Consider the following 8,565-nt stretch of genomic DNA (forward strand, 5'->3'; position numbering starts at 1 on the left):
TGGAAGAATAGTTGTAAGAACTGTTAATTTGGTGGTAGGGAAGGGAGGCTAGGAGAAATATATTAGCATATTTGAAAAACCTCTTAAATGCAAGCTGGCTAATGCTCCTCTGTTTACAAGAGAAGTGAATATATTACCTTTGTAGTTCTATTGTGGTGGTTCTGTTAGACCAGGAGATGATTGGTATTGTTTTCTGGAGTGTATTGGCTCACTTCAAGGGCAGATAGTCTAGGAATATCCTCTCCCGCTGTAGCAAAATTGTTGGGATTGTTTCATACATACTACTGTAGAAAACTAAGCTGCCTGTTAAGCCTTAATGTGGCAGCACAAGCAGAGCAGAGCAAAAATTTTTTTGAACTTTGTTCTGGAGAGTTTATGACAAGTATTTGCTTGTCTGTGGTACAGGAGCCTGGCAAAAACTGGAAAAAACCTTGGCCCGGGGGGATGAGGGAGTTTGCATGCAAGGGCTGAATCCCATTGGTTCTGGAGAAGCCCTGTCACCTGGGTGGGGCTTGGAGCTTTCACCTTTGTGAGCTTTGTCAGGTGGTTAAAACTTACGTCAGTATGCCCAGCATGTGGGGATCACCGTGCTGGTTTAAATTCAGTAATTGAGCTTGTTTAATTAGAGCCAGGTCTCAAATACCCAAGATCCATATCAGTATATGCTGCTATGGAATTGACTTCTCAGTGGGATCTGAAACTCCAAAGACTGTCAGGTTGTTAATAGTCTGCCCCACTCCAGGACATACACGTTTTACATCGTAATTTGTGTGCATTAAGTGGGACTAAATACACTAGTTTATTTTCCCCATTAGACAGTGAGTGTAGTTGAGAATAACTGTTATTTGAATGCATTCCTTTAACTGTGTTAAAAAGTTCTCTTGACTGATCAACTGTAAGAGTTCATTAATCCCTGTAACCTCTTGTCTGTCTGCAAGGATGGATTCACACAGCCATTTTAAGTTCCAGGAGTTGCTTGTAATGTTATACAGGAGAAGTTCATATAAAAATGTTGAGTCTTTTCTCATGAAACACGTGTTAGGGAATTGCAGCCAACCCAAGTCTTCAGCTTTGCTTTTGATCCAGAAAACTGCAGTAAAGTGGAGGTATAAATACAACAGTCTGGAGGAGGTTGAAATTAAGTATTTTGCATTGGACTCATGAATTCCCATTTCTCTTCCTTTAAAGTGAAAGCATTAGTAAAACAAACAAACAAAAGCTAAAATTCATGTGTATTTGATTTGCTTTCACTGTTGCTTCGTTTGTAGGACTTGTGCAATCTGAGCCATTCTTGAAAATAAAAGCAGTGCTGACTTAATGCACAAGGATGCGTTTCTAAGGCCACAAGATTTGATAAAACAAACCTAAAAATAATAATGAGGGGCCAGATTTCAACAATTGTCTGCTTCCCTGCCTCTTAACTGTAGTGCAGAGAGAGGGTGGGCAGCAAGCACCTCCCAGAATGCAGCCTTAGCCAGTACTTGTATTTATTTGCAAAAACAACCTGAAGGGGATATATGCAATAATGTCATTGCTACTCTGCAGAAGCACACTTCTGTAACAATAGATGAGAAACACTTATGGCACAACCGTTGACTGATGGCTGGAAAGCTCCTCATCCACATCCTCCTGCTCAGACTAAAGTGTCAGCTGTTCTCCAGGCATCACGGGCGTGGCCGATGTGCATTCTCTGCAGAGTGGGAACTGATACCACCCATCATTTTTCATCATCAAAGCACATTTGGTAATGGATCCAGTCAACTTGTCGTGTTTTTTTTAACACACCAGTTTTGTTTACAGTGTCACTTATAGCCTGACACTTTGATACAGCCAGGGATTGTCTAGTAACCAACTGCTTTTATTTGGGGATAAGAAGTTACTGGTCACCCAGTTTGCTGTGCCAATATATGCATCCAGGTAAGCGGAGGTGTGCGACACAGGAACAGATGTACCAACAAGGAAAGTGCCTTGATGCTGGATTGGATGGCTAGTGAATGTAAACATTAAGTTAAATTTTGCTGTGTACTTAAGTAAGTATGGCTGATTAAGCTAGTGGTAATTTGAATGCCAGCTTTAAAGGGCTTGCGTACTCCAGCCAGAGGTTAAACTTGTAAATTGCTGCATAAGCTGTCTCTGTATGGAAATGTGTTTTAATATCTGTTCACTGTCTTTATTCTTTTGCAAGCTGCATGTGTACTGTCATATAAAATCTGCTTTCTACAATTTATTTTATGGTCAGTTTTGAATGTCTTCCTCTTTGTTACCTGACTGAGCCTGAATGTTGCATTTCTGTAGTACATAATACGCAGAAAGAAAACAAAACAAAAGTCCATACTTACCTGGTGTGCTGGAGTCAGTGTTTTGTAAGGCTGAGCAAGTAGTAACCACAGAAGAGTCTGGGCCACTGCCTCATATGCAAGAAACAGATACATGGCCATGACACCTGGATAAAAGCTACCTCACCTAGCAGGTATATCCATGTTCAGCAGCAGGTGAATGGTCTTTCAGTCCTCCCGTTGTAATTGCTCTGGAAACAGAAAAAATGTTTCTGTTCCCACACCGTCTCATTTCCAAGAAAGGCATCACTGACCTGGCTATGTCTGGCACTGCTCTCAGTCCCACCTGGTTTAGTTCATTTGTTTCTCATGGGTGGAGGACCTTCACAGGCTTTTATCTCAGTACTAAAAATTACTAACTTATATCACAGTACTAAAAAAGCAGTTGGTTCTTGAAAGGCTGGTCACCTTTACAAAAGGCTTTAAGGTGGGCAGCTGGGGAAGGACTGCTTCCCCTTCCTGCCTGAAGTCCTTATTTGAATAGACAGACCCCTGTAAAACTGAGGGCGCAGTGGGGGGGGGAAGGGGGCGTTCCATTATACATCACCAGAAATTATTACTGCCAAATTATTATTAGAGCCATCCGCGGCATGTCATGCATGAGTTAATGCGTGGCGGTGTTAGATGCAAAGACTCCTTTTCCAAAATGGTTGGTTTACTACACAGTAGTTCACTAACCCCTGTTTCACATAAGGCCCTGCACCTTTCTGCAGAGGCGTAGCATTTTCGTGTGTCCGGCTCCCCTGCGCTCACAGCTGATGAGCATTAGTGCAGTGGAGCTCCACCAGTGCAGGGCAAAGCGTGTGCAGAAGAGGGGACAGCAGTTTGTCTTTTACAGGCTGCTCCCAGCTGCCAGGGCAGCCAGGGAACACATGCTTGTGCAGTGCACACTCAGAAGGCCAGCAGCAGCGAGGTTCCTGGACACAGTTCCCCAGCCCTGTGGCAGGGGCCAACAGAGTGCTGCAGAGGAGCAGGGGGTGTGCCTAACCACGTTCTACCTTTGGAGTAGCCTAGGTCTGTCCAGCCACGATTGGCACTGAGCAGCAACAGCTCAACAGCCTTGGAGAGGTGCATGGGAGCCCTGCCAGCCTTGCCCAGCTCCGGGCCATGTGGTTGCAGTGCGGCTGGGGGATCTCTGCTTCCTTCTGACCCCGATAACCACAGTAACATTGAACCTCTCTGCAAAACCATCTTAGATGTATTTTCCAGTCATTTGTGCTATTCATGGCAGAGTTAATACAGTGCCTTTCTGGTTTCCCAGCAGACTTCATCTGTACGAAACAAATAGCAGAGCCAAAATACTCCTCCCACTCCCTACAAAATAGCTAGGAAACTCCTGCATCCGCCAAGGAGGCTGAGTGCTAGTGATCCAACCGGGAGATGCAGGATGACTTCCCAGTGAGTAATCTGACTCCAGGCTCGCCTGTTAAGTGGAAACGTTCTGTGCACTGGTGTACTAGGCATCACCCTGGCTTTCCTTTTGTGATAACTGCTGAGTCACACAGCCAGCCTGGACACTGAGCTGGGTCAAGGGTGAATGATGCCTTAGGTTTTAACTTCTGTATTTTTCAAATCCTGTGCTGCCTAGTGTGTAACTCTGAAGTTTCTAGTGGCCTGTTAGCTGCTGTTCTCTCATGCTGGTTAGACATAGCAAACTTCTCTAAGTTTGCTCTCCAAGGACACCGAGATTGTTCTAGGCCCAAAATGTGTAAACTAAAATCTTAAGGGGGGGGAACCAAGCTTATAAAAGGGTAAAGAACTCGTGACGCAGAGGTCCATCTTGGGTGTAGCCTTTTGACTGCCCAGGGTGTACCTTTGAAGGCCCTTCAAATAAATATCTACTATTATTATCTTATTCTTGTCTAGTCTCTGTTTTTAGGTGGCCACTTTAGGCATCACCAGGAACAGGTTTCAGTGAGAGTTCTGCAGGAACCACCTACCCAGCTCCAGCATCTCTCAGCTGGTCCTCTGCTGCTGCTGGCATAGGCTGTTACCTGAGTGCATCATGTCACACAGCAGGTTCTGGGCACCAGAATTCCAAATAAAGGTCCTCAGAGAATGCCGTGGAGGGCTGTGACTGCCTGGGGCACTCATTATCTCTAGGATGCAGCCGAGCAGCAGACAAACTGGCAGCGTTAACTGGGACCAGCGAGGGAGCACCGTGGTGTTGGGGCAGAGGGGCAGCCTGGCCAGCACCTGGGGACCCAGCACACTGCAGCTCCGCTGCTCTCAGCAGCACAGCCCCGCTCCTGGCGTCTCACGGCGCTTCTGGCAGCACCCCACGGCCCTCCCGTTCAGCCCGCCAGGAGATGGCAGCACGTGTTGCTTGTAATAGCCGGCAGGCTGACTTCTCCAGCACTAGCTCCTGAAATGGTTTTAGTATTTATTTTCTGGCAGTTTAGCAAGTCCCCTTGATGTCTCTTCTTCCTCTTCCTTTGTGAGCAAAAGCCCTGACCCTTGTTAAGTTTTTCCATCACCCGCAATCCTGAGTGCATTAATAAATCCAGGTCATGGGCAGGGTCATTGCGTACCTGTTGCCATGCAGGTCACACCCTTGACACACCTCCCCCCAGATGGGGCGGCACAATAGTCGGTCCATATGAAACAGGCCCCAATTACGGGTTCCTTGTCCCCGCGGGCTGAAGGTCATGCTGGGGTTTGCTGACAGGAAGCCTGTTCTCATGCACTACTGCAGCCTGAATCACTGCCCTGCTCTGCCCAGATGAGTAATCACCACTGACCCACGTGCTTTGGGAGAAAACACGAGGCTCCTGAAGACCTTTTCTGGACTAAACCTGTGGCAGCACAACTCTTCTGCTTGAACAGATACAGCTTTTCCCCATTTGGAGGAGATGCGTCATTGGCAAATGTGGCTGCACGTGCACCAAAGACCCACGGGGACCACCCCACCACACACACTGCCTCTCCCCACCACCACTCAGGACTTGGTTGTGGACGAGGCACGGATGCTATTTTGGTATTAAGACAACTTTCCTAAATGGAGTCACTGTAATAAACTTTAAAACATATTCTGATCATCCTTTATCAGGTATTACATGAAACTTACCATTTTCAGCCAGACACCTGAAGAGCATCCCTCCTTCCCTCCCCACCTTCTTTTTTCAGACACAAGAGCTTGCCAATAGCCCCAGGGCAATAGCAGATGTCTCCAGAGCCTGCTCAGGGCACAAGTCTTCTAGCACATCCCTGTTATGCTCCATTTGCTGCACATGTTTTTACTCCTCTGCTGGATATCTTCCTTAAGTGAAACTATTAATATACTTGAAAGTGTCAGAAAGCCTCTCCACTTTACTAATTTATATAAATTAATTCCATTTAGATAGATAATGCATAGATACACATCTATAAATGGAAGCAAATTGAATTATTTTGTGAGCTTGAAGAATAAGGGATCTTGTATCAGCCTTTAAAATTAGCTTGAACGTAATGCAAGAAAAAGGTCAGACTCTGTGAGAGTGCAGCATGTGGAGTAACTTAAATAAAAATGTCAGCATAAAAACACCAAAAATAAACACTGACAGAGTACAAATTCCTTTCACTGCCTTTAAAGGTAAAGGCAGTAAAACTCAGGCTCAGCCACAAAAACTAGAGTAAACAGAGATAAATTGCACAACATGGGATTCTAGAGAGAAACTCTAGTTAGCCCTATCATTAAAGAAAAAATTAGTCCTTACAAAATTACATCTCAGTCATGGTAGCACAACAACCACAAGCTGGAGACAATACATCCAAGAATTTATCTGAAGACATGGCTACAAAAAAACCCAGTCCCCACAAAGCAAGCAGGGGCACATGAGGGATTTACCCCACACATGCATGCTCCTATCCATATTAGACACAGCACCGCCAGTTCACTCCCCGAGGAATGAGGTACCTTGCTCCTACCTTAGATCAGGAACCTGGTCCATATCTACAGAGTAGCAGACCTGCTAATGAACCCAAGGCTTAGGTAATTTCACAGCAATCTGTTTGGTAGTTTTGCATTGAGACAGTGGGGCTGGGGAAGTGGGAATGTACACAGGAAGGGTAAGAAGGCATGGGAGCAAAGGATGGGGTCATCCCTATTTGAGATCAAGCATCTCCTCTCCCTCTCACCACAGTGTATCAGGAGGTGTAGTGCACAGCTTATTTCCAGGATCCTCCTTTACTTTATAAAGACTGTACTCATAAACAGAGAACCAGCCCTGCATGCTGGAAGAAAGGTGAAAAATAGCAAAATCTAAACTCCTGTGCTTTCCTTTTCACACAAAATAATTCAACACTCCCCTGCTTCCTTTCTTGCAGATCAGACGTTGGGAAACCTTATCTGGTCCAAAAACTGTAGAAACCTTTCATCAGAAGTGTAAAAGCAATTAAGCTCTCCAGAAAATAAAAGCAAAAGAGAGATGCAGTCCCTAAAGACAAGCAATATCCAAGCCTCTTTGGGAGCCAAGCTATAAAACAAAAGAATTGCTGGAGATGAAACTAAATGCATGGAGCATGTTTGAAGGAGGTGTAAGGTCATGGGAGAGAGAAGCAGGCAGCAAAGGCAGCAAGCAGAGAACACAGCTGGGTATGGATATTTCTGGGCAGTATGCTAGTGACAAAAAAGCTTTACATTCAAAGCAAAGACACCATCCCCCACTGTTAAAATCTTTTTGTGTTCAGAGGATTTAGAAACACATTTTATAAATAAAAGTATCTGTAGCTCATAAACTATTGATGCTGGCATAAATTCCTACCACAAAAGGGGAACAAAACATAACCAAAATGGAAAAAGAAACAAAAACTAAAACCCCTCCCAGCTCATACCCTCTCAGCTAACTGTTTAAGACAGTACAGAAATACAACATAGAGTCCGTGCCCAGACTTAGCAGACACTAGCTATGAGAAGATTCACTGCAGAATTGTGCTGGGCTCATTTGGTATAATTAAAGAAATTTCTTGCATTAGGACATAATTCGCCATAGTAACATTTTAGAAAGTCTTTTATGCTCTTTTGCTTCAGAATAAAGTGTTTGGTTTAGATCAGTGATGTTCTAAGTGGACATCCCAGAGCATTAACTGTGATTATAATCTTATGCTCGTTGTCTCTGACATCCCTAGGTACTATTGCATAATGTGATTATGAAAATGTTACTTCTTTGTTAAACTTCTTAGACATACAGTTACTCATGGAGTGGTGAAAATTCTACAGAAGTTAGTCTTGGCTAGGCTACTACTGCTCTCTGAGCATAGCAATGACAAACTCAGGAAATATAAATAAGGCTGCTTTTCCAAGAAATAAGTACTCAGAAAATTCAGTTCTGGCCGGTCATACAGGAACAATACACTACTTGGCTCAGCAGGCTTGCTGCTCATCAGTGTGGAGCTGAGCAGTGCCTGGAAATCAAGGCAACCTAAGAGGCTGAGAAAGATACATTCAGACGTTCAAACAGACGTTCAAAAAAGCAAACGTTCAAACTCAAGAGTCTTCACCTACTCCATAGGACCATCTTACTGTTGATCTTAAAAACTGCCTGTATCATGGGAGCAATGGGTGATACTCCCACCCTGTAGTTCTGGACTTGAGCCTCCATGTGTCTAAAGCTTCCTGAGCATCCAGACTGTCCGAGTGCTGGTCTGCACTGAACTGTGGGTGGAGGGAGTCAGTCACCTCCTCATGCAGGAAACTCAAAAGCAAGGAGCCTCAATCTAAAAGCACAGCAACAGATACAGCACAAACATGGGCTAGTGTTGGAGTGAAAGGTTCTCTGGACTCAGGCCCACAGGGAAGCCAAAGCACAGGGGCTGAATTAAAACCTTTGGACAAGCTGAGATACATGAAGCCACACCAAAGTGAAATAGAAATACAGATTTTTAAACTTTTAGTGGAAATATATGCTAAGTGCCTTAAACATTAAAAAGCTGCAGCAGAGACCTTAAACACAGTTCTTACTGCAGCAGTGTTACCTTTTCACAGAATTCTTTACTTCAGACAAAATACAGATAGAACTATACTGTTCACATTTTTTAGATAGAGTTCACATAAACAATAAGAACTGATAGAAACTGTACACCCAAATCTGTGTGATACCTGTGTAACACTTGTGTAAGACTTACGATTGTTAGAATTAGACCAGGATAGGTTAAGAACAGAAAAACTAGAATTGTGTGTTAATCTTATTGGTCAATTAACAAATATAATCCACACTTCCGTAAGAAAAAAAAATATAGAGGAAACTAGAAT

Source organism: Corvus brachyrhynchos, unplaced genomic scaffold, assembly GCF_000691975.1.
Source record: "Corvus brachyrhynchos isolate BGI_N302 unplaced genomic scaffold, ASM69197v1 scaffold310, whole genome shotgun sequence".
In the NCBI taxonomy this organism is placed as follows: Eukaryota; Metazoa; Chordata; class Aves; order Passeriformes; family Corvidae; genus Corvus; species Corvus brachyrhynchos.